Raw genomic sequence first — 27814 nt, 5'->3', positions numbered from 1 at the left:
CCCGCCCCAACCCTTCACAGCCCCTTCCATCCCCCTCGAGATCTCTTCCCCTTTCCCTGACAACGTGTGCCGTTTGAGAATGCTAGTGCTCGTTGAACTCGAACCTTTCCGTTGGCGAGACACGGCGGAGCTGTCGAGAAACCAGGCTTGCGAAACGAGGTGTCGGGGAATTAATGGGCGCATTGAGAAAGATGAGACAGTTTTCGCCATTTTGTGGAAACTTCGCAGTACGTACTATCGATAACCGTACTGTTTCGCTTGTATACGGCGGAACGTCTGATTTCGCGTAAAGGAACGCTCAAGATAGGGCTCGATGTTACCAATTACGCGTAAACTCTCAGAGATTTGTGTATTAATATAGTGCTTTTGTTTAAGGATAAATTTGGACCGATTTCAAGATCGAAGAGCACCGTGAGAATTAAGTTCAACTTGTATATGAGAAATATAGCTCGTTTGACAAAGAAAACTGAATACGTAGAAAAGTTTGATGGAACCAACTCAACCTACAACCCCTTTACAGTTACTTTCATCATATACGATATTCATGATTTATTTAAAATAAATCTATATACGACTTATCTTTTTCGCAACTGATAAACTAGTTTTTATTGATGGTGAATGTACTATAGAAATAAGTATTAAATAATCGGTAATCAATCATGTTGTATGATAATTTTGATGGCTAAAGTAGTTAAATGGTTAAAGGATTAATGATTTTAAGCAGTTGCAAAGACGATTTATTTCGATAAAACATGAAAATGAAATATTCCTCTTCCTGTATCCACTATATCTGTCCAGTAGTGGACATAATTTTCATGCAATTACCTTCCAGATAAAGTATTGACATGCAAATAATAAATAGACAATAATCCACAATTGTTCGTCCCATTAAATTTTGGTTCATCAGAAGAAACATTTTTCCAAAATCTTGAATTGTCCGGTGCTTGTGTGCTTCGGCGAAAGCAATTCCCGGCTTCTGATTTTTACGACTGAGTATCGAATTCTTTCGAAACAGGCGTCCTTCGAGGTCAAAATCGCGAAGATGTCTTCTGACGGCTGTTGCACGAATGTTCAGACCATTTGTAGCGCAGATTTCATTTTAAAAATCAGTAGCAGTCCGAAAATGATGCTTTTCGGATAAGCGGTGGATGCAGTGGTCCGTCTCTGCTGTAGTTTCCTGATTCATCGTGATTGCGTCCATTTTTCTAAATTTGTTGATACCATGGCCGCTTACAAGTTGCCACAGACTTTTCCATGACATTTGTTACATTTTGGCAAATGTGTTTTTCTTCTTGCGTAGTGATGTAACAATTTTTCTGTGTTCTGAGCGTAGATCGCTGACTGTGTCCATGATTTTTATTTAAATTCAGCAATCGCCATCGCAAATTTCATATGTAGCGTTAAACAGACTTGTTATCGTTCGATTAATTGGGAGCGCTGCTGCGTTTGAATATTCGTCTTAAATTAACGTCCGTAGCAAGTACAGCATCGAATCCTTTCGTACTCGTTCTCTCAAGTATTGTTCACGTTTTAAAAGTCTCGTGGCCGTTTGTAGATAAAGTGCGAGTGCGTATGTAATCGTAAGGACAAGTTCGGACTGTTGGTTGTTCAGTATGTATAATATGGTGCGGTGATCTATCAGAAAGATAATCGTTTTAAACTTTTGTCCGCTGCTTTATGTTCTACTGCGCTTCGCTGCGAAATAAAATTCGTACACAATTATATGGTAATTTGTTCATGAACGCAGACGTAACTGCAAGATTTCATACATCCAATATTATAACAAATATGTACAACATCAGTAAATATCAAAATTCTTACAGTACCAAAATAACTATGATTACCAAACTGACCGCATCTGACTATCCTTCACCAATGAAACGTTCCTCATCAATGAAACGCACTTGGAGTTCTCATCTAGAATCATCTTGCGTCATCAGGCCTCTTCCAACGGATATTTTTCTCCATCTAATTTTCTTCTACCAATTGGATCATCCCGCTGCTTTGGAGCGAGACAAGAACAGTTAGAAAGTCAATAGCCACTGTTTCACACACAGTTCATCGAAGATCTTCATCGTGCTACCGGAACCATTTTTTGCATCGAACCAACTTCCCTTTTTTCTCTGGTCACGACTAGGAACGGGCAATCGCTAGCGTTAACGAGACGGTGAACGGTGTTTCCCTTAATTAATCTGGTTACGAAATAATCGGTGCACGCACGTTCACGGATCGAGGCGAGCCGCGCGGCTCGCGGATCTAATTAGTTCGCGAGGCGGCCGGTGCGATCGTGAAAGCGGCCCGCCTAGAGAAACGTACCGTGGACTTTCCGCCGCTCTCGATTAATTAGCCCCTGGGGAACATCGTGCAGCCCCACCAGCCGTAGAAATTTCTACGTTTCGGTAAACAAATTGCCGCAATACCGAAGGTAGGACGCGAGAAAAATGCCGGTGATGCGATGTCGGGACTCGCCTTTTTTCCACGCGTTCCGATACTCGTTCCCGACCGTCCATCGAGACTTGAAAATGCTTAGGATTCAAGGCATCAACGTGTTTCGAACGCTTGTGATCTGTGGGCAAGCGAGACGCCATGAATTTCTAGTTTCTACGTTTGTTGAGGTGGTGTTTTTTGCCTGCACATTTAGATAACTGCGACTTTTTATGTGAGTATACATATAATAGCAGAGTTGGCTAACATGTCAAAATCATTGGCTCTTGATTTCTTGTTCTTAATGTAACGTTACAATGTTGTATCTTATCGAGATAGGAATTTGATGATTCGCATCGTTTTAATTTAAATTACTTATCGATAGATGGATAGATATATGCCCACCGTTAAGGTTTTAAATAGGAAAAATTATGGTTCCTCTTCCATAGCATATATATATCTAAATAGGATATTAGTTGGAGAATTTTCCAGTAATTGTTAGAAGCCTAGGAATATAAACTTTATTTTAATAGTAATGTTAGTATTAGTTAGTCGCTAAGCTACTTATTAATAAGTCATTGGTTAGTAAGTTGGAATATTTCCCAGATTTTCATCCGTATGATACAATACTACGTAGGGTTAGTTGAAGTTTTGTCTATCATACAAACTACGAATATTTGTATTTCACAATTATCTACTCTCACGCACAACTGTCTTACATCTTATTTTTCCATTGTTACTTATTATTTAATTCTGGTTATACGACTATATTTATAAACTATCAGCTTATTTAATTCATTATACTTTAATTCGATACTATACTTTAGTATTTAATTCAAAACTGTATACAAATATAGAAATGAATGAATGAAATATAGAAATATAGAAATGATCTTCACGTAAAAAAATTGTACATTTTATATAAGTAGATATTTGTTTCCAGGCTTAGATAATTCACAATGACAGGTCAGTAAAATTCTCGCCTAATAATTGAGTACAATATACTTTTTACATTAAACAGACGATGTGAGTGACGTGCAAGAGTGGGAATAAATAAAATTGATTATGAGACAGATAGGGAGCTTAGCATTGTAAAATCTCTGCTTATTCTTTTTTTTTTTTTTTTTTTTGTTATTTTCTACCTAAGAAATATAGATACCTTAGAACTCATAATCTATTTATCGCTGCAAGCATTTAGAAAAAAAAGGCACTGGGTGGAGTACTCCATCAAATTCCGTATCTCTCCTTATCTCTGGATCCTCCATAGATATCAATAAGGAACCCTTATCATAGGAAAACCTACCATACCAATAACCAATGTTCCAAGAATTACCATTCCACGATATATTTCCACGAGTTTTCTTTCAAACCTTCTAAAAACTCAGTGCTCTTCGATAATTCATATAGAGAGAAGGTCCCAGTAATACATAATTTCATCAATTTCTGAAAAAGAAGAATTAAAAATGGGACCAATTTTAATCTCTCTCTCTGTATATATATATATATACACACATTCGTGAATCTGAATGACAAATATTAATACAAACGTTTAATTTCGTGAAATTCGATTATTAACTTTTTCTCTATTTACAAGATATATAAGTACCTACTTGAATTGCACGTGTAATGTTCAAGAATGTACTTAAAAGTACTTTGATATTTGAAAGAATCGAATTCCATGAAAGAAGTATCTACTTGAACCTTGTAGGATAAGGAACTGCAATCAGAGATATGCATCATGTATTTCACTTGAGTTCGATATTGTACACAACAAGCTATTGCAAGCTTCCGACTACGGTTTAGCGTTCAAACATATTTTACGTCGTCTCTTACTTAATTCAACTGACATTTATGCAAGTTTCACCACTTTGTGGGAAATATATCCAGAGAGATTAATTTTCAAGTAAATATTTAAACGAAACATCTTTCGCAGCCGCTGTACAAACGTTTCATAGAATATCACCTAAATTCGAGTCAACTTAAAATCCAATCTGCGAGAAGAAAAAAGACCGACAAACCACCTACCAATTATCACTACGCTGCGGATTTCTATGCACTTGTGGAAAATTTGAAGATGCAAGCGTACAGAACGAACATAACGTGCAAAAATATATAAAATATCCAAAATATAGTACTCGTAATATTTAACACCAGAACTACCGATCTTTAACATGTACCTAAATATTCTACGTATAAATCGATATAATTCAAACGATATTAAATAAAGTAAGCATATCTATAGTAATTAAACTCCGTCTAAATAAAAATCAATGTTAATTTCAGCAGAAATATTCGTATCCTTTTAATAATAGTAAGAAAAGATTTAAAACTCGTCATTTTGATGAATAGGTTCGGTAGTTCCAGTATTAATAGAGAAAAAAATTTTTCTGCCTAGATTATGCGCTTTCAACGCTTTTACTCTGCTCTATTCGTAATCTACTCTTTGATTCATAAAAATATGAATTCCATAAATCTCCGCGATCTAATTACCATGTTCCGCATTCGTTCGATTCCTAATCTCCGATCGAAAGTTGGTCGAGCAACCAGAATGCGGAGAGAATGGGTCGTTGGCGCGCGTCGCCCGGGTCGTTCTCAGCGTCGTTGCCGATGGTGTCCGGTGTCGCGATAAATTTCGAGATTCCCTCATAACGTTGCAATGGTGTCGGTCGCTGGCGGACCATGCGCGCGAGCGATCGCAGAGTTTCTAGCGCGCGGGGCCGGGCGTATATCAATCGCGGTTAATTAGTCGGCCGCTGGAGGCAGCCAGGCCGCTTCGTGGGCGACGAATAAAGGCCCGGCTACGCACGAGCTGCGGCACACCATCGAGCAACGCGATACCGTTGACCCCGATGGTAAATTGTCTTTCGAGAAAGCACCCGGCAGATGCAAACCGCGCGGGCCTTTAATTAATTGCGCACGCATCGCGCGGCAAACCAACACCAGGAAACCGAACGAACGTTGCCTCGCCGAGCTAATCACGATTAATTAGCCCGGCGGGCTTCGATTTAGAGAAATAAATCGTCTAACGACGGTGGGAAATGAACCGGGAACCTGACTTTTCAGACCGAGGTCAACTCCCTAAGAGGACGAATAATGTGGTCGTCTCTAGGGGTTTTCGCAGGTCGAGTTAACTTCTACGTCTCGTTATCGATAGGTGAAACGAGACAGAGCGTCGAGACAGAAGGAAAAAAAGATCGGTCACAATGGCTCGCTAGAAAGCGGCACCGAATTATTCGCTGTTTATGGAAACACCGGCGTGCAAGCTTCCCTATCGAACAACCTCGAGTAACAATGAGCGCCTGGAACGGATACGCTTCGCCTTCGACGTCGATGCTTCGCTGACCTTTGCATCCGCGTCTCCGAATACAGATAATTGAATAGTTCGCTCGTGAAAATCGGAGGAAAGAAATTCGTTCGATGGAATTCCTTCGGGATCAACTGTCCGGTCCGGTTTCTTTTGGATGGGTGGTTTTCTTCCATGGTTGTACGGATTTAGGTGGGTGGATCGAGGAGAGAAACAAGAGTCGGATGGTATCTTTGAATTCTCAGCAAGATTTAAGTAATTCGAAGGTATATGGAAAGCTGGATTAGTTTCGGTGGAACAAAATATAAATTCTATTATAGATGTATCGATAGTTTTGATAGAGGATGATGATGGAATTAGAGGCACAATGGTTGACAGAATTCTATTTTCGGATTGAGTAAATCTTTTTAACGTATCGCATTGTAAGAGAACGTTCTTATTTATTCAAGATCCTTCTTCATATTCTATCTTCAAGGAATCTGACACAATTTTTTAATACTTAGCGATATCTCTACTAAACTACAGAATCTTCCTTTACCTCAAACTTTCAAAGGGATTTCCAACAAAAGTAAGAATACTTTTTTGATAGAAACCAAAGGAGAATTTACCAACAGGCACATCAACATTTCACAGTTGTCAAAAGATACACAACGAACTCAAAGTAACTACTATTTCCAATATCACTGTCACTTAATTTCATACCAAAGCCAAAACACCTGCGTTCACGCGCAAGATTATTCTTTCTCTGCAAACTTCAATTTCATCCTCGTGAACACATACCTACGATTAACGATCGCGTGGTTCTACCTACATCTAAATACCTGCCACTTCTCCGTCACTTATTCACCTTTCAAACACGAAAATCTCGAAATGATACCTTCAGATTCAACGAGACAGCTCGAGACAGATCGACATTGATTCTGACGTTATTGGCATTGAAAGTGGAGCGTTATCGAACAAGCCGGATTACACGGATTTTTTCGCGGATCCTAATCGCGGTGTGCAACCTCCACTTCGTCTGAGTGCGATGTTGGTAAACAAAAGGCTGGATATCTAAATCGCGACGGGCGTATCACGGGCTCGCCGGCTCGAGAGGGTCCCTAATACCGGTTTCCTTATCTGCGCACGAATCGAAATCTGGCGTGTCGCACGCGTTTCCAACGCGTTCCCGGCGCTCGTTGCACGCACCTCCCGAACACACGAACGCGACTAACGTTCACCGGAACCGGTTGAAATTTCGACGCGAGGGAGGAACGCTCGACACCCGGTGGATTCGTCGAATTCCCTGTGAAACTGGCGGATTCCAACGCATTGCGATACGAGCGTAACGAGAGCAATCGTTCAAACACGATCGTTATCGTTGTTACGATATAATTAGCGGATAACAGAGAAATATAAGTTTTCCTTTTCAAACGGTGTTCTTTTACTCTGATTGAGGGTAAAATGTAATACTTTCACACACAATTAATGGATAATAAAGAAATACTTATAGGATTTCTCCTTGGGAAATATGTTTCACTGATAGAGAGTAGAACGGAACTTCTCGTATAATTTGTAGGTAATAAAGAAACATAAGATGTTTTTTGGAATAGTATTTTTCACTTGTTGAGAGTAAAATAAAGCTTCCCATATACGTACATAATTAATGGCCAATAGAGGAGTAAAACATTTTTCACTGATTGAAAATAACACGAAATTTCCATGAGAACTGTAATTTAAATACTCGAGATAAAGATGAATATCAAGCACTTTTTCAGTTTTCGTCGATGCTCTGCAGATAACCGTGATCCACGACGAGTGGCGAGAGAACAGGAACGCGAAACTGAATGATTTATAACGCACGGTGGAAAACGAAGTGATGAGGAAGTGTATATTGTGGAAAATGAAATACCATGAAAGAGATCTTCACGAACTACGATACAATCTTGACGGAGATCATTTCGGGAACCCAACAACTATATGATTCTACACAGAATACTTCACAGAAACTTCGTGTTTCAACTCAACTCACATTCAACGAATTTAGAAAACGATTTTAGAAGAATTTATATCATACACACAAATTTGTTCGACCATCTAGACAACCTCACTTTACGTCACAGCACAATGTTGCATCCGATTTTCGTCACGATTGATCCGGATGACGTTTGTCAATTCCTCCGAGTTAAACAAGAACCATAAGATCGATTTTATCACTCTAAGGATAGTAATCACTGGTCGTAACGCGAACTAGATCACTAACAGTGGATTTACATCCTGTGTAGGCATAAGATGATCACGTACCTGGGTTCATATCCCGCGAGCTACCAGTTTCTCTTCAAACAGCAGTTGCACTGTTACCTTCAGAACACTGTATCAAAGCACGATATTTATATCTTTTTATCTTTTTTTCCAAGTGAACAACTGGCGATCGATCAGAGGGTCTGAACACTTTTTCTTGGTCGCGTTTCGCGCGTTTGGTTCGCACCAAACCGGGTCGTGGACAAGGAACCGGGTCGTGGACAAGGAACCGGGTCGTGGACAAGGAACCGGGTCGTGAACAGGGAACCGGGTTGTGAACAAGGAACCGGGTCGTGAACAAGGAACCGGGTCGTGAAGGAGGAGCCGGGTTGTAAAAGGGGCGTATACCAACGTAAATTGTTATTTACGCTATGATGAGAACGCGATGAAACGAGAAATACGAAATACGAATACGTTTAAAAAGCACCACACACAGTTTTCGGCGGCGTCCACAAGCCAATAACAGCAGAAGAACGATCACCCTCGCGAATTCGAAGATCTACCACGGAATACACCACGCTAACTATCCTTTCCGATTCGTGCACGTCCCGACACTTCGACACTCGTTGTCCAAGACTCCGCAGAAGAGGAGATACAGGATCTGTCAGCGGCTACAGCCGGTAATTCGTTTTTCGCGACAAATTTACAGTTCACCAATTCGCTCTACGGTGATCCCAGTGAAATTAGTAAGATGATGTTCGTGATGGTAGACCTTACATTGCTGTGCCGAATGATAGCCAAATCGTACGTTTCCTTCTTTTAGTTCTGTTCGCCTCCTCTGGGACACGAGTTCCGTGCGACGCTGTCACAGCCTGGCTAGAGGACACGGAACGAGACCGAGAACAAGTCACGCACTACGTGGAAACACCGATCCTCGTTGTGCAACACCGTTTCCTTCGGTCGCACACGCAGCGCGGACTTGCCGATAATCCTCGTTGACGAGTGTGGCGGTCCAACCGGCAGAAAAAAAACCAACTCCGCGACCGCGTCCAACCCCTCGATAAACGCGAACGATGCGAGGCCCGTGACGAGGGGGTGGCGAGAGTGCGTTGCTCGTGGCGTGAAAACGGCGGCGAGGGCTCGCCGGGCTCCGCGGCTCTCTCTCTCTACGCACGGAATAATATTTTAATGAAGGAAAGGCCGGACAGCGAAGTGCCCACGTCGGGTCGCGCTGCCGAACTGCTCGCTTCCCCGCCCCTCCGCGGCCGGCCACTTCCGCCCCTCCACGCACCGGGACGGCCGAGTGTGCTCCGTGTCCCGACTATCCCCACCATTCGTGGAGATACCACCACACCAAGCCACGTTCGTGCACCCCTCTACGCCTCAAGCACCGTGGCAGCTGCGTTGCCGCGATAGTGGGGGAACCTGGGCGTGATCTTACGCCGCGAAGGGGCATGGCCTCGCCGACCCTGGATGCTGCGTTGACGTTGCCTGGTGGGGGAGTTTACCGAGCTGTTCTCCCACCACGACCCGAGTCTCTACCCCTACTACTCAGCGTGGTTGCGGCCGGCCAAAGTCAGCGCTGTCCCAGCAGCGCAGAAGCCGAGAACGACTCTGCTGAGACACCGGGAACACCGGGTGGGGGTAAGCAGCGAGTCGCTGCTCCTGCCTTGCAACTTCCCGGATATCTTTCCGGTAAACTTTCCTCTCCGAGGGGTAGGCTCTCTTCTGCCTCCTCTCTCGCTCTCCCTCTTCGCTCGCTCGCTCGTCCGGACGTATCGTCTGCCCGACTCGATCGAAGATCCAGGATTTCCGACGGCAGGAGACGCCGGTAGACGTCTTCGTTGTGTACTTTCGTTCTCCTTCCTTTTTTCGAGCAGCCCGCCCGGTTCCTGTGTGAGAGTTTATCGGTGTGTCTGTGCATGATTTCCTCCTTTTCAGGAGAACCTGTTAAATTGTGACTCGCGTCGCCGACCGTCCAGCCCGGATCAATTTGGACGAGTGTCGAGCGGAGAAGCAAGTGCGTTTTCGGTGACTCGTCGCGTCTCGTTAACGGGGACGAGGGTCCGTCTCCGTTTCACCACGCATCTCTTTATCATCCGTTCGGCGTAACGATGGATATTTGAGAATCTTCCAATCCGGTGGAAATTACATTTCCACGATGTTTACGCCCTCCAATGGAAGATTGACAAATTCGTATAAATGTGCGATTTATTCGTCGTCTGCGTAAGTTTAAACGTTATAGAAATCTCCCCGCGGAATAAATTGAAAAGGTTAGTATAAAGTACAGCGAGGTAGGTACCGGTATTTCTTCTCGCGCAAAACGACGACAACCGCCATTGTGCTTGGTACTGGTGTCCTCGCTGTGTCGACTACCAGCGATTATTCCTGCGAAAGATAACTAGAAAATGCAAGAATGCGATTTCCATCGGGTTTCTGAATGAGGATGACGAGTTTCTGTGGGACATTTAACCAGCTACAAGAAGCTGTCCTTTTATAGCATGCTGGAAGACTCATCGTCTCTTCGACTTAAGCGCTTCATTAGAGACGATCATGAAAAATGTCAATGTTTTCCTCGCTGGTACGTCGTGCTTCACCTATTTCTAATGATACCGTGTAACACTTATTAACACAGGCATTACGAAAGTGGGTAGGAGTTGGTGTTACCTGTGACTTATTAACTTAGGAGATTTCATGATTCCGAAACGTTTGTCCGTTAATTTGCGCGTAAATTCGTTTTCCGTCAGGGACGACTGTCGATGCCTCTTAGAACCTCACGACTCTCTTTGGCCTCTAATTAGCTCGATTTGTTCGTTCTTGTTAAAGGATGAGACGAAGATAGACGGACTAGGCCTCATAGAAGTTTCCATGATCATCTTGTTTAAAGACTGTCCGCTAATCGGCTTATTAGAACCAAAGCTAATTGCAACGTCTTATTTTCGATCGAGTCCTGATTAAAAGAGCAAACAGTCCTTTCTTTTACTAATTAAACGACGTTTGCTACCGTATTGCGTAAAAATTTATTTCGCTCGTTAAACATTGAATAATGAAATAATTCCTATTGAAAGATATTAACTGAAGTACATTAAACAGGTATCGTTTTGTACGTATCGTATAAGATAGAAAAAATGTATTAAAATGGATTATTATATAAATTAGAAAAATGTCCATTGTCGTGCTATAAAATCTACTCAAATTTCTACTTAGATTTCTTCGAATTCCATCAAATTCTAGAGTCTATGTGGAAGAAACAATGTTGTAGTAACGAGAAGAATGAAGAGGTAGGAAGCAAGTTCGTCGAAAATATCCTTTCAAAATAGGAAAAGTAGTTTCACTCCTTATTAGAATATCATACATAGAAATTAATTCCATTTTGAAAAGCGTTCGCATCTCAAGAGTTCACTACGCAATTGGAAAGAACCTGCTGCTGATAATTTTATCAAAATACTTACGCTGGAAGACTCTGGTCTACGAACTGACCGGTGGAAAGCGAGCGGTTGCGTTCGAAGAGGGTTGAACCGGCAGTTTAAGGGGCAAAACGTAGAGAGTACGGGGAGAGAGGAGAGGATATCTGTGAATGGATGAACCGAGAGGGAGAAGGCAGTGTTCGTTTAAAAAGGGACCTCCTTGCCTCGGCTCTGTCTTCAGTCAGTTTTACTGCACTTTCAGGATTCCGATGCAGTGGATGGCCAGGTGTCTCGTCTCTAGCAAAGGGAAACTCGTAAAGTGACTTTAAACCGATTCCTTCTTTTGTTCCGGTGAATCACTTTTCCTTCGTGCAAGGATGCATGCCACCTCCCGTTTCTTTTTCTTTTATTTTTTTATTTTTCTTTTTTTTTTTTCGTTTTTGAACACGCCCGTTAGTGACGTTCGGAAATCCGTTGTTCTCTATGAATCCTGGATGGATTCTTTTGAAGGTGGCGAAATAAAGAGCCGCAATAAAAATTGTGCGGTTGAAGTGTTCATGTTCGCGTTGTGATTGAAAACGAGATGTAAAAGTTGTCCGAAAGAGGGGAATATTTGCTTGCGAAGGAGTTCGTAACGATGAACAAAAGAGTACGATTAATTTGGTCGCTCTATTTTTCATTCGACTAAGGAGAGTTAGAAGACGCTTTAAGGTGAAATTAATTTTGGAGTTCTTTTAACTTCTTGCCAATTTTGTACAGTTTCGTCTATCATTATGAAAAATTCATCCAAATCCGAGATTCTCTTCGTAGCTTTCTCCTTTTTCCATATTCTAAACACTTTCTTCCCTCCAAAGTTTAATTTCCGGCACATTTCCCGCATAAAGAGAGCCAACCTCCTTCTGTATTCCAGCTCGATAAAATATACGATATAATAAACCACCTTTAAAGCCTCGAAGTATTCCAATCTCTGCTATCATCCCACACGATCTCTCCAACGTTTCACTCGGACTTCGCCATAGATCGTTTGCTCTTTATACCTTTCTAAAATCACTTCCAACACCGAGTAATTAAATCTAATTCTCTTCTCGTTCGTCAAGAGTGACCAAAGTTGCTCGAACAGAACTCACCTATAGATAGACGCAATTTCTTCATATTGGAATACTAGATCCATATATAACAATTGCATTTGGCTTATCGTATTGTAAAAATTTATCGTAACTAGATGCGTCGACTCTGGGTCGAGTAGTTTTCGTACGACACGTGGTGTGTAAACACCGAGGTGCGGAAAACATATCCACATGTAGCGCGATGATCCCTTCCTAATCCGGTGTTTCCTCTAATTTTATAGTTGCTTTCACGAATCTTTCAATCTCCAATAGAAATATCACCAAATTTCTTCCGCAGAATCTTCATTTTTTAAATATCTTTACGTCGAAATTTATACGAAAGTTCTACATGTTAAAGCTTCGAATTTCCTTATACACCTGCAACCATGGAATTTTGGTTACTAACGTAAAGGTTAATCATACCTGCCACCCTGGCATCGGAAATTCCATGTGAAGCGTAACGCTTTCCTTCAATCCGTCATCTCTGAGACAACAAACGGAGGACAGAGGAAAAGGAGAAATCAGGACGCTGAAAAAATACAAAGGATCGGAGCGTGCGTCGAGCGGTGGTTCGTCCGTCCGCGCGGTTTTATGGGGTCGTCAAAACGTACCGCGATACTTCGGTATGCGGCCAGCTCTACGCATTCCACGTCGTCGCTGAGGCGCTCACCGTGAGCTGCTGACCGTGGCCCGAACTATGAGAAATATTACAAAGAGTTAAAACAGCGACACGGTAGCCGACGATCCGCTTTCTGCCGGTGGGAAACGCTCCGCGCGAAAAAAACGCCGCGGCCGCTTGGGAACCCGAAACGATTCCGCTCCGTTCTGGCCGTAAAATCGAATTACTATCGTTTTACTCGACAACTATCCGAACGATTCGAAAGAGAATCTCTCGACGCGAAACTGTTCGCGCGGCCACCGGTTAAATCCTATGGAAATTTCTGCGGGCAGTAAAATCTAGCAACGAACGAAGAGAACGCGCTAGTCCGGCTTTGATTTCGATTCGACGTTGCGCTCGCCTCGATTCCTGGCAATCTTCCTTGCTCGCGAACTTCACTTTTCCAGAGTCGTGTGTTTTACGGTGGCACGCGTGTATGATGGTCTCTGTGTGGATTTTTGTTAGTTTGTTTCGGGTACCTACAAGTCTTTTCTCGTGTTTTTGACTGCCAATATAGGGAAAGAATAAACGTGTACCTGTAACTCTCTAACGGCAAAGAAAAAGTTAAGTACGGACACAAATACAGATCTTAATACGCAGTTATATGAGGATTATATCCACGAGGAGAAAGAAAATCGACAAATCTGGAGAAGATTATCGGATTATTATCAATACCGACATGTTACAAATCCAACATCTATTAACGCATTCTTCACGTTTATTAGACTTCTACAATTGCCATTTCTTTGAAACAGCTTCGAATCAAACATCAAAGCCAACAGACGATGCAAAGAGAACAAACGTCCGATCAGTCGGTACAAGGATACCAAGCAACTAATTTGAGTCAAAAGTCCGACGCAACTCGAACCCCTTCTTTATTTACCGACCCGTTGCGCGGCTAGGAAAACGGTCGCGGAATCGACCAGTTTGACGAGATTTATGATTTGAAGCATAATACACGATGGCGATCCTTATTCGTCGGTTAAGCTGGCTAACGTGTACGAATCGGTAAGAAGGTCGGTGGCTCGCGTTCGTCGACCAAAAGGAGGGTGAAACTCACGGCGCCCGGCAGTCTGGTCAGTCCGGTTTCCTTCCGGTTGAAAAGTTGCGCAGCCCACTGGCCAGCGCGTCCTCCTCGTCTCACCAACGACATTTTTCTTCTCTCTCTCGTTCTTCCCTCTATATTCATCCTATTCTTCACCCCTTTTGCGTCCAGGATTCGCCCCGAGGAACCGTTCACCTGGCAACAGGCCACGTTGCGTGCGTCTCACGAGTCGACGAGAGAACGTCCTTCCTCGAGAGGGTTGCTGTCTCCACCCCTCCTGTACGTGCTCGATGCACACGCAACCAGGGACGACCCTCCGAATCGTGTGCACGCGCGTGAGACCACGTAATTTTCTGACGAGCTCGCGTTCACCGAGCGAGGGTGAGGTCAGGTTTTGTCCCGGTGAAACCGTTCCAAGTTCGAATGCCACCGATTCGTGCGCGGTTTCGTTAAATAATGGAGCTGGTTACACTGGTGACGAATTACGTGAGAATTTAATGGGCTTGTGGGGATACGAACGCGAAGAATTCGCGAGACTCTTTCGCGAATAGCTTGATTCGAAGGTTTCGAGGCTGCGTTGTTCGTGACCCAAGAATTCTCGATTGTTCAGGCGGATTAGTGTGGTTTTTGCTTCGGCTTTACATAGGCGCAGAGTGAATGGAATTTTTAGAAAAGAAGGTATTTACGATTATGGTATCGTGGGATAGTTCTCGTACCATTTGAATTTCTATGGTTCTATGGTCGCGATAGCTAGCACATTACGTACGGGCGATAATTGCAATTTTCCTAGTATCTTCTTCGTTAATAATAAAATCACGACTTCTTTAACAGGATTTTCTATCAAACCAAAGTACGATGTTCTACAGTTAATATAACGGAGCAAAAAAGAGCACTAATTTGCGTCACATACTAATTTCTCTTTGTCAAATCCCAAAACGTCACGAACGATATTAAAATAACACGCGATGAAAGATGAATCAGTATCAAAATTAGCTTCGCGTTCGATTCCAAAGCTTCGAAAGCTTCCACCGCACGCATCAAACGTCGAGAAACACCATCTCGCCAAGTCGCTCAAGTCCGAGAAACTTTTTCCCTTGCTAAATCTCTGCTAAATCCGGACAACAATCGAGCAACGGTAGAGAATCGCGCAGCATGGTCCGCTCTATTGTCTTCGTTGCTTCTCGGAATCTACGTGTTCACGGTTATGAAGATGATACTGATGTTTCAAGAGACGACGGTCTACGGCCAACGAGAGGAAACAAGGAAACGAGAAGAAAAAGGAGAAGAAAAATTCGGCAAAAGAGTCGCATTGATGTGTGTGTCAGGTAGTCGCTGGACCTGCTGATAGAATTGTTCGATACCAGCAGGTGTTAGCCATCGGTATTCAAAGCAAAATATTTTTCTTACGTTCTCGTAGCTCAGAGCTGCGAACATGGAAAGATTTCATCTTTTTGTCTAGGACCAGCCGGAAAATTTTTTCGTCCTCAGGACACCTATTCTTCCTCTCTTTTCCCCTTAAGCCTTTCATTCCTCTTACGAAAATCTCCCTTCTTTTCCATCTACCTGTTCATTCGACTGCATCGTTGCTGGTGCTGCTCCATAAAAAACCATTACGAGATAAGTAACCACCAGTTGTTTTTAAGTTTCTCGTTAGATTTACCAAAGAATCGAGGTGAAGATTTCGTAAGATTATTTACCTTACGATTCATATCTTCTTAATAGAACAATAGCGAGTAATGATGAAGGTAATGTGGGGTTGCGAAGATTTGTATAATGGTTAGTTTAAACGTGATGATTGTGGTATCGTTTGAAGTCTTTGGGTTTCGTCTATTATTATGACGTTTACTATATAAACAAAGTTAGGTGGCGTTTACGTTAGAGATATCGTGTATACTCTTACGCGTACCAAGTGATTAATTGTAATTAATATTTCTTGTGCGTTGGCGCGATCGGTGTTTTTAGTTTGAATTCGTTGCCTTAAAATCGGCTGCTCAATTAAACGCTTAAGAAGATAAAATTGATTCGGAATTCATCGAATGTATTGGAATATCGTTAGAAGCATTCTAGGTTAACAAATCCATTGTATGTTTATCCAACTTCAATTAGCATCGGTCGCAAAACACATTTACCAATTTCCGTTTTCCGTTTCCTCCATCATCGGGCAAAAGTCAATTCGAAGAAAATAATAGCCACGCGGGGAGTAGAATTCCAATAAGAATCAGAGCGAACCGACAAGTTCATTTCCAGGATGCCATAACTCGTTGTTCGCGCTTTCTCTTTCCTCTCCTCTTGCAGCCTCCTCATCCACACACCCAACTACAAAAATAACTATTGCAAACAACTTTCCTCGTTAGGAAACATCGGAAGTTAAATCCTTTGAAAAATTATACGCATTTCCAAACGGCTGACGATCATAATGTTATAAGATAGTTTACTGTTATTATTCGTAAGATAGTGTTCGGCGTTATAAGAAATTCATCGTACATAATCAAATCGTGTAAACGTATCATGGTAGAGAATGATAAAACTACCGATAAACGGTGAAATATATCGCGTACATTGACAATTCTACAACTATAGTTTTCTGCGAAGATATAACTTCCTAGAAGGATAGTTAATATCCTTAATAACCATTAATTGTTAATCGCCATTAAAGTTCTTAATTGTGACTGATAATTCAGCAACGTGTGTATATTCTTTACTCATTAACGTAATACCTTCTCGATGAGTCAAATAATCTTACCATAAGATTATTCCAATCATTTTCTCATATTTGATATTTTTTCCTGCTGGATCTAAACCGCACGACATTTTCTTATTCTTCGGTTAATACGTATTGGGGAAGTACACGCGATTAGGTACATTACACACTAATGATGTTTCATAATACGCAACAAGTCTTATTATCGTGTACAAAGTTCGAGATCGAATTGTAAGATGCGGAAGCTTAGGTGACTCGAATAATCCTATTTTATTATATCCTAGTAGAACGAAGGAAAACCGTGAGACAAATATGGAAGGGGACGTTGAGAAGTAGCGGAGGATAATTGAAGGAGATAGAAACGGAAAGGAGGATGAAAGGAACGGGGGGATCGGCGTCGAGCAGCCGGCAGGATACGCGAATGTAGTTTAAGGTCTAGACACAATGTAGGACCCCCGAATTAGTGGCTCGCCGCGCGCTGCTTCTACGATAATTAACGAAATTAGTCGCAATTAGAGAGTGCTCGGCGTGTCCCTCTTTCCTCTGCTCAGCAATCGGACAGGAAGAAAAAGGATGCCGTCGGACGATCGGAGTGCCGGGACGTTCTCGAATGGTGCGTTTACGTCAAGACTTAATGACTAACCGCATCGTCCGAAAAACTATCTAAGCACGAAACTATGGGAACCGGGAACTGTTCGGCCCGCGATTACCATGCCGGCGGAAGAGAACAAGAAGAAAGGGGAGAGAGGACGCAGAGAGCGTTACTCTCCGAGCGAAGATCACGCTAACGGATAGAAACAACAGGACTATGGATGATTGGATAGTCAAGTTGAAGGATTTGATGAGATCGTTCTTGCGTCGTGAGGATCGTCGATTGGATATGATGCGATGCATTTTTCTATAAAATCAAAATATCTTTCATATATTCCCCGATACGTGATATTACGTTGGAGAAGCAGAAGCGATTATCTTACTCTTGTTTTCATGCAGGTTGATAAAATATTAAGCGAGTAATTCCATTTAAGCGATAACAGTCTCTATACCGATCAATCGTAAGTTAGAAAAATGTCCTAGTCGATACGATTAGTAGGCATTTTATGAAGCAGAGGTATTATTTTGATATTTTCTTATCTTCGAAATTACTTGTACTCTTGTTCCTTTAACTCGATAAAAATGGCCACATCTGTATCGTATTATGTAACGCGATTTTCATCGAAAATCATGAGAAGCGTCGATTACAAAAATTAACAGGGGCATTATGAGAGAAATAAATCATAATATAGATCTACAAAGACACATTCCACTTGTCCGTCCACTGTATTCGATGCTAATACCAAATTCCCTTTCTCGCTAAACAACCCTCTATCTCGAGTCGATACGATATCAATCGTGTTTTCGAATCGCGATGCCAAGAGAGAAATTCGTGGATCAAGGTCACGTAGACAGGTTCCAACAACCTGTTAACCGTGAGGCTCATCGTCGAATGACACTGGTTGGTCAGCTCGACGACCGTACTGGGATCAGGAAAGCAGAAAGAAGCACGCAACGACCGGGCACAAAACGTAGAGAAACGAGGACCCTTCGTTATTCGACGACCCCCAATAGGATGTTAGAAGAACGCGTAGCACCTGCTTTGTCATGGATGACCGTGAACGCTCGAAAATTGTCGGTAAAACTATAGTAACAATGAACCACCCACTACCGGTTGACTATTGTCCGATCACGAATAGTCTACGAATCGTACGCAGAGAGATACAGTGTCATTATTCGCAGGCGTGTAGTCCTAATTCTCTTGTAACTGTCAGGCAGACTTAGGTATAGCAGTACCTTCCATGCGTTCCTCTCGGTCATTCCTCTCGGTTATTTATTACCTTTGTTTATAGTGTTCTACCCACAATTAAAATAGATTAGTCCCGTACCGGAATAGGTGTTTCCGTTGCATCCCCGGAAACACGTATTAAAATATTCCCACGGTTCATCGAATTGCAAGTTGGTCAGTATAGTCCGTTTCCGAGAAAGTAGAAGTCAGATCACGAGCTATCTGACCCGTTTTTAGATTAGATGCAGGTAACGTGGGATTTTGGATATCTTTTGTAAAAGTTTGATCGAGAGAACAACGGCAGTGTTTTAGAGGCATATTAGTTTGGCAAGTGTCTGATTGCAACGACAACTCTACTCGATCGTATACACGCTTTTGTTTTAATACTGAAAAGTGTTTCTTGAGACTTTTGATTTTGTTAAAGCTTACCTATAACGTAGGCAAGTGATTCAAACTGTTTCACGAACGAGACGAATCTTTCATGTTCCATACCGCGCTTTACGTTTGAAATTAAACCATTAGGACTAGGGGGAAATTACTAAATAGTTCGATCAAGGAAATAACAAGTTAAAGAAATATTTCAGATAATTCTATTCAAAATGAAAAGTGTACCAACGAAGTGCTAAATTTTGTTTCGATACCCGGGTATTCACTGCCAAGTTCCACATAATTTTTCGATCATTTGCGACAGTTTAATCAAACAAGAATTGAGAAACTAAAATTTATGCACGATGAGTGGGTGACGTGTAACGATAAACTTAAAAAAAATGAATTCTAACAAGCAAGAATATGGATAAGAAATATAAAAATTCGTCCGACTGCCGAGATATTAAATTCTTATGTTCTCCCCGTGGCCTTTTTTGATTCATCCGAACGCTGGAACATGCAAATTTCGACACTTGGTCGATTTTACGATCTCGCTTGTCATGGAAGCTACTATACCGCGTTTAATATCTCCTCTTTATGAAATCCGTGGACGTGCACAGCTGAACACGCGGCTGATCGTGCACTATTATAGTTTATGTGTTCGATCTGTAAACAGGATTACACCGAGCGCCAGTCTAACTATACGTACACGTTCCTTCGAACCATTATTATCTTACGCTCGATGCACGTCGCGGCATTAAATCGTCGTACACCTGATCGGACTTTTACCCCTTCTTTTATCCTCCGTAAGGCTGTGGTGCGAGAAGCGACGAATAAAAAAGAAACGGCGACGTGTCTATTACTCGCACCGTCGAAACGTATCTCTCGTAAAATTGTTTGCCAAACAACGTACGAGCTCCGTTGACAGGTGAAAGTTTGCCTTCCATCGGATGTCTGAGTGGGATCAATTAAATCAACAAATCGTTACTGCTGGGAAATGTGGTTTTCTTAATTGTTGCTTAATCTCAACGAGTTTTGTTCGTTTGAAGTTTAAGGGAGGGGAGTCATTAGAGACGTTACTTAACTTCAGACACTTATTGTTTTAAGATACTAGATATTTAGGTTTATTTTTCACTGAAAAATTTTTTGGAGCGATAAAACGCTTAGTCATATGTTATTTATGATACGTTTCGTTTTATCATAAATTGTATACCGAGGAAAGAATGAAAATCCAATTATTTTAGTACCTAAGTACTAAGAATTGCACATCGAAATTTTCTAAGGTCAAGTATATTTTATTTCGATCTTATAATATATTTATTAGATTAATGAATTTGTCTTGTCAGTAGGAGATTAATTAATTACAACGCAATGAAATTAAAAATACACGATGCCGTTTAAGAAACGTCAATGATCTTAATGACCGCAAAAAGAAGATTTTGAAAAAATCTTGTGATTTTATGTATCTCGTAAAACAGTGCGATTTTTCCCTCCAACAGATTTGCATCTAAGGTTTATAATTACTTTGAAATCCCGAATTGCCCGAGTTGGTGGGAAAAAAATCTGATTCTTCTACGTTAAAAAGTCGACAAAGGGTGTAATCGTTGAAATTAAAACCAGAGATCGAACCTGAATAACAACTAATGTTGCCGATCTTGCTTTTCAAACACGAAAGTCGATTCTTTTCAGTGATCTTTACCAGGCTAATGACAGACATCGGGAATACGAGCCGGCGTGCAGTGGAATGATTTCCAGTTTCACGGTCGGTATGCAAATTCGAGGAGTATCCGTGCGAGGCGTTCGAGGGTAATTCACGGACAAGAATAACACCTCGAGCGCGGACATTGAAAGCGAGCGGTCCGCGAACAATTCGCTATTTGCATTTCTGCGGCCAGCTCGCGAGGTGGCCACCGTCGTGCGTGCATGTGTGACGGGACAAAAGAAGAGGGAACGAAGAACGTGACGGAAACTGAAACGGCTAAAGACGGGTTTGTATCTCTTCTTCGAAGAAGAAGGGGGTTGAAGACTTCGATCAGGGGATGAGAATTGTTTCTCGCAACAAGAGACGACCGTTTTCTTCTCTTTCTCTCATTATACCAAGTTTGATATATTCGAGATACTTGGCAAAGATTTAAAATTAGTACAAAGGTAGTACGTTTTCAATTTTCTCATGTTACAGTGATACATTATCACGATTGCCAGCTTAATTGTTACTTTAACTTGATACTTAATTGTAATAACTAAATAATACGTAATTCACTTTATTATAGTAATTAAAACCAGACACTACTTTATGTGTAGTCCTATCTCCTCTATCATCTTCCGGTGTATTTAATTATAGTAATTTTCTAAACATTCGCGAGAGAATGAAATCTGGAGTGCAATCGACACAAATGAAGTTTTCAAAATATAATTAATAAAGTCGCAATAATCCTCAACGAAGATCTTGCATCTAATAATTTAATCTTTCAAACACACGTCGATGTCGTTCTCTTGACTCACACGACGCAACGTCAATTTGTTTCTACAAGAAGAAACGTCATGATCATGGGTGATGATCAAAACTAGACGAGGAACGCGTTGGTTTTGCGTGGCGATTTGGTGGTCACATCAATGGCCACGGATACGTGTTCAGAAACGTGGAGCTGACTGCACGACGCGGTGGCCAGTGAAACGCACATAAAAGCGGTAGATAAACGTAAGGGGGCATTGATCGTCCGTCGCTCCTCCATTCACGAAGTTGCCGGTTATGGCTATACTTATGTGCTTAGGTGCACATCACATATACCGACCGTATACACGTTTGCACACACGCGATACGATTACTCACGTGTGCACGAGACCGATGTGTGTGCATACTTGTATGTATATATGTGTGTCTGTGTGTGGTTACGTATATACGCGCATCTCCAACATAGTCGACAGCGATTCTTGCCACGGCCATGCGTGGTCACGGCACATACACACGATGAAATCGTTTCGGGGTCGGGAGAATAGCCCTGACCTTCCGCAAGTCCCCGTTCGTAAGTTGTGATAAAACGAAAGCCCGGTGACGTCACTGGTCCCCATATGTCACGATATGTAGCTGAAACTTCGATACGTTGGTCTTTGAGCCTTTCGTTTTTCAAATTTCCGTGAGAATGCGTGAACTGTTTTTATGCGATGGACCGAATGGTTTTTATACAAACAAGTAGTTAGTCGCAAGCAAAAAAAAAAAAAAAAAATTAAAAGAAAAAAAAGCAAGAGACAATGAAAAGTATAGAAAAAAAATTGAGCTAATTGCTACGAATTCTAAATCATAGTGATATTTATGATAGGCACGGAAATTAACTGACCAGATAAGTTTCGAACGAGTATCCAGTTAACTGTCGAAAACTATGAATAACCTACTAATCACTTCTTCAAACCATTTTCTTCTATGTCTATCCAATTAAAACCGAAGAACGCCATTCATGTTTCTTCTACTGCATAAAACTTAAGCTACTACCTAATTAACTACCTAATTAATACGAATTATTTCAAACCAATTGGTCCTTTCAAACACCTCATTCAAGATTTTTTAAATCTGTATTGTTTATTAATCCAAACAGAAGAACATAAATAGGAGTTTAGGGAACGAAACTGACCAGGAGAGCTCTAGCTTTGAGATCATAGTTTCTGCGAGCCGATTACGACGGCCAGGTAGAGGCGCGAGGTTTCGATCGTGTGGTTCTGAAACGGTCTGCGAATGTCTGGCAGGTAAGCGATGCAGTAAAATGGAATTGCTTCGGGAAAAGCAAAGATGGGTGCAAAGAAAAGCAGAAAAGAATAACGTTTTGCTTTTATGTTCTTAGCTTCTATGTTCTTCTATGTTAACGATACAGGATTTGCTTCTAATTTAGAATCTCTCGTGGTTCTGGCGAAAAAGGGTGAAGCTAAAAAAATAGAAACAGAGAGGATAGAGAGGAAGTAGAAAGAGAGACGATGCTCGAAGGCGCTTCGAATACGATCAGATCGAGACCAAAGAGAAAGTGATTTAAAAGAGCGTCCTTCGTGACTATATGTACCTACTCATAAAAGTTACGACTATAAGTTGCGATATAACTCAGTGATTTGAGTTCGTTATATTCATATTATACACGCAATAGGTTCAAAAGATATTTTGGTCGTAGGAAAATATAAATTTTCCATAAAACTACGAAATAGTGCTTTGAAAAATCTAGCTAGAAAAATAAATTATTTATGTATCTTCTTATTCGTATAGCACAAACTCGGAAAGTATTTAAGACGATAATTCGTCTATTAAATTTGGAATAAATTTAAAGTCCGATCGAATTCCAACGTATCTCTGCGCACAGAAACCATAACTGTGGAACTATTGGAAATAATCCAAATTCATAGATTCTAAACAACATGAAATTTGTTCAAATAATACTTTTATGCAACATGTACATATTCTACTTCTTTTTCTACATCAAAGGAAGAATTGCAACAAGAATACAGGGAATTTCTTGCATACTGAAGAATTCAATCCTTCCGTGTATTCCTCAAGTAGCACCACTTTATCCAATTTGCACGAGGCAAAATTTAATCTAATCCAGCAAAATGTAACGAAAACCTCACATCCTATCGTTCATATCGTCAAAGGTACCGCCACTTATATCCAAGCGTGCCTCTAGCGTCTCGCTACATTTCATCCGGCAAGTATACACGTGTCCAACTAGACATAACCATAGACGTGCAAGAAATCCAGACGAAAAACAAAACGGAAGAACGGAAAAGAAAAGAGAAAACTTATGGTACGTAGTAAGCAGAGATTGATCGATAAGGTGAACGTTCCATCTAATAATGGAGAAATTTCGTTCGAATGGAAGAAGGAGCGCGAGGTAAGGGGAAGAAGAAGAGGCATGTAGACGGTGATTCCCCGAGCCAGAAACGTTCGTGATGAACGTAGCGGTGCATCGATAATCGCTCGCGTGCCACGAAGGCGCGAAGGACGTAACGGAGATACAAGCTCGATACGCTGTACTACAGGCCGATCAACTCGATAAGGTAATTACTAAATGCTAATATAGAGAATCGTGTGTATTTCTGCTTTGCACATAACTATCCGCATGCCGCGTCTTTGTACGTTGATTTAGATGACGGCTCGGTATGGGTGGATCGCGATAGCGACGGCAAAATTGGTATATTTGTATCTGAAAGGAGGAAATTTCAATGATTAATTAAAATTAATCAAAGGAGTGAATTGAGATTTATGTGACGAATGCTTTTTAGTGATTTGTGTGTGATTTTGTTGATGCAGTGTATTTGATGAATTTTGTCAGCCAGAATGTTGCGCGTATTGTGTTAAATTTCAGATTTATTTCAGATAATGTATCTTTTTATTTTTGTACATTTTTAAGACAACGTTTATAGTATGACCTTTCTATCTACATTTCTATTTACATTTGTGAAATTTTACTTTTACGTAAGAGACAGTCGATCAGCGTCTCGATTTTTATAGTATGAAGTAATTAGATCATATTGTTATTTGGCCGGCTTTAAACTTACCAGATGAATTTCATCATTCGGTGTTCACAATTCGTTTTAGGACAGACATTCGTTGAGAAAGATATAAGACAGATCGCAAGCTAAATAGACATCGTTCTTCCGAATAAATTAATAGACAAAGGAAATCTTTTTATACAACATTTTCCAAACTAATGAAATATTATTGACGAAGGTAACAAATGAATGGTAGAATTTTACAATAAGCCTAATTAATTTCCTATAACTTGCCTTCACATAAAAATCACTTCTAAATCCCATCTAAACATCCGCGTAACAATATAAAATTACTTAACTAGAACTCGCAACCCTTTCCACCGACCAATCACTCTCAACGCAGCGCCCATACGCACTCAAAAGCCTCCAGCGCCTCTCTCAGAGCCAGTCGCAAATTCCACAGGTCAAGAACGACTTGTGGTGTCTGTCTGGTTGTCGAACGATATCCTCGAGCACTAAATATTACGAATGCCGGGCGAACTTTAAATTAAACGACGGTTCAAGCCCGGCCAGATTAGCCACCGCGCAATGCATAAATACAGTGCAGAACCGGCGCGGTGTCCCGGTCCCTATGTAACGCCGGGACTTACGAGCGCCTTGTGTCCCGAAAAACACGTCCCTTATCGTCCCGGTATCTCGTGCAATGCCGATGTTACATGTTCGTATCGAGTGTCATTAAGTGTGATTATATTACCCCGTCTGTTCACGTGTACATCGAGATAGAACGAGATAGAACGTGAGTGGGGGATGGAAAACAGAACAGAAGAGAATGGAATGGAGAGAAAGAGAGAGAGAGAGAGAGAGAGAGAGAGGAAGGAGAAGAAAGCACGTTCGAGGACTGGGACACTGGAGGGCACAAGAGGAAGAGGTTTTCGTGCCGTGCTGCCAGAGGACGGGGCCAGAGAAGCCGCTTTTACGTCGATACGTAATTTATTGCCATATCCGATATTAAAGTATCGTGGATAAGACGAAGGGATTGGCAGAAGGTCTACCTGCGAGTTTCTTCCCTTTCTTCTCGGCCGCGAGGACGCTACGCGTGTGGGAGTTTCTTTCTGCACCTCTTTTGTTCGTCCCCATTTCTTTTCTCTTCCCTCACCCGTTGCATTTCTTTTCCACTTCGCGTATTATTTTGCTTTAGTTTCAACCGTATTTCTGTTCGGTCGGATTCAAGCGACATTTCAGGAGTATCGAATATTCGTCAGTTGACGAGAAATTATTAAGACAAATTATTAAATCAGGTGGTGAAAATTTTAAGTTTAGTTGAGGTAGATTAGTAAAAATACTTAATTTTAATATTTTGCGACAAACTTTATAAATAATCTCGATTTACGTTCTATCGATTCCATAGAAATAATCATCGACAGTACGCGCATCTATACTTTTATCGTTTATTTTTATCATTTCAACTTAGGGGAAATTTAAAAGCACAAATATTCGCCAAGTGCATTTAACATACAAAGATTATAGAACGCGTACAAAATACAACATCTTCTAACGATGTATGGTGGATGAAAGAAATTTCTGCCCAAGATTCATTTCTTTAGTTCTATGTTTATAAAAATATAAATATTTAAATCAATATTTAAAATTAATTAATAATGCCATTTACACAAGCGGTGATTCGATATGAAACGCTTTATGGGAGGAGACACGAGTCGCATTTCTGTGGAGTGGCTCCGCAGGATCTGTGCGTTGATTGATGACGAGAATTGGTGTACTAAGAGTGAGAAGCGGATGGATATTTAACGCCGCATTTAGTCTGGCAACGAGGCTAGTGGAAACACGGTTTGATGTCGCACGAGGATGAAAACGGCCCTACTTAATAATCCTGCTACTTAATGCACCGTTCGCTCGGAGGTTGAACATGAAAGATGTTATTTTCCGCTGCTGTTATGTTATAGATATTGTGCCATATTTTGCAGCGGAAATGGAGAAAAGATATCATTTGTCATCAGGAGGAAAAGTTGTTTAAGCAAGTGGATAACACTCTAGTGCTTCTTGTTATAGGCTCGTCATTCGTTTGGATAAATTTGGAAGATGTGAGAGAGAACACATTTTGGCGGAATTTGTGCACTATATATATTCTAAACAATCCGCTTCAATGATCGAACGGTGCACTTTAACGATTAGATGAAATTGTAATTGAGGGGGGGGGGGGGTAGTGGTAGTATAGTAGTTTGTTTGTGGTGATAGTGCATTATCGCTGGTTGTGTGTCCCCCGCTGGTTGAGGATAGGGTTCTTCTGCTGCGGGTGTAGCTGTCGCTGCTGGATACTGCTGTATTTTCTTTTCATTTAAAAATCCTGGAAGAAAAATCGGAAAACTACGGTCGCCGGGATTCGAACCCGGGTCCCGAACGTTTGCAACCTAAGACGCTGACCACTGCCCTACCGTCGTCTGACTGTAGTTAGTGTTAAGCAGTGGTATTTGAAGTCAAGTGCCGCCACATGATAAAGAAATTAAGTTCTTTAATTTTTTACTAAACTCAACGTTTCTGAATACAAAAATAATTATTATCAAAAAAGGTATATCTTCAGAATATGAATTGACAAATGTTACAAATTCTGTATTACGTAACGGAACGAACAACTTCGAGGGAATCTTGAAATTCAACCAATATAGAAAACTACTGGATACGGCTAAAAGAATAGAAATCATCTCTATCGAGAGAAGCGGAAATAAGTAATAGTTTCTTAATGGAGGACAAACGAAAGGGAAGCAGGTAAGGCAAAGATAAAACGAAAGATCGTAATACTCCTTAATTTGGTGGCGCCATGAATGAACGAAGGAACTCACGTTTTACCCTGGAACGCACACTCATCTTCCCTTGGGCCGTGTTAAAACCAACAAACCGGTGGCTCAGCCGTCTCTGTAATTTTTTAATTACAGGGCCGCGTCTCTCAGTCACTCAGCCCCGGTGACTTGCAACCGGTGTCTAGAATCCACTCCCTAATTTTTAATAACACCTAGCGTCCGAGAGAGCCAGAGTAATAAGTTTGTAGGCGGTCCTCCGTGGGTTCCGAACCAGGAGCAGAAGAAACGAAGGAGCGGCGAAAGAGAGAGGCGGAGCCACCGGAAAACATATTGGTAGCGTACAACGAAAACCTATTTTGTGGTGGGTGGTTCAAATTACCGCGCGTCGTTTTAAGAAGAAATTACTAGACCATCGAAATTATTCGATACGGCGAAAGTGTTCTCTGGACAATAGCAAATGGAAAAGTTCGAACAGTACCTAACCG

At 41.4% G+C, this 27814-nt stretch overlaps 1 protein-coding gene across 12 annotated transcripts in view; it reads right to left on the bottom strand.

Annotated features, from left to right (window-relative positions):
* Positions 1 to 27814, bottom strand: part of LOC122572905 (zinc finger homeobox protein 4-like) — a 404144-nt gene that overhangs the window by 191425 nt on the left and 184905 nt on the right. The window contains exon 1 of one of the 12 annotated variants that reach the window (XM_043738584.1): positions 8012 to 9162. The exons of the other annotated variants lie outside the window; for them this stretch is intronic. The gene's annotated coding sequence lies outside the window, so the exon portion shown is untranslated. Of the gene's footprint in view, positions 1 to 8011; positions 9163 to 27814 lie in introns of those variants that run through there. 12 annotated transcript variants of the gene reach the window in all.

This window comes from Bombus pyrosoma, linkage group LG11 (genome assembly GCF_014825855.1).
Source record: "Bombus pyrosoma isolate SC7728 linkage group LG11, ASM1482585v1, whole genome shotgun sequence".
Classification (NCBI taxonomy): Eukaryota; Metazoa; Arthropoda; class Insecta; order Hymenoptera; family Apidae; genus Bombus; species Bombus pyrosoma.
The sequence above is the reverse complement of the archived record's forward strand: the minus strand, read 5'-3'. Positions and strand labels throughout refer to the sequence as shown.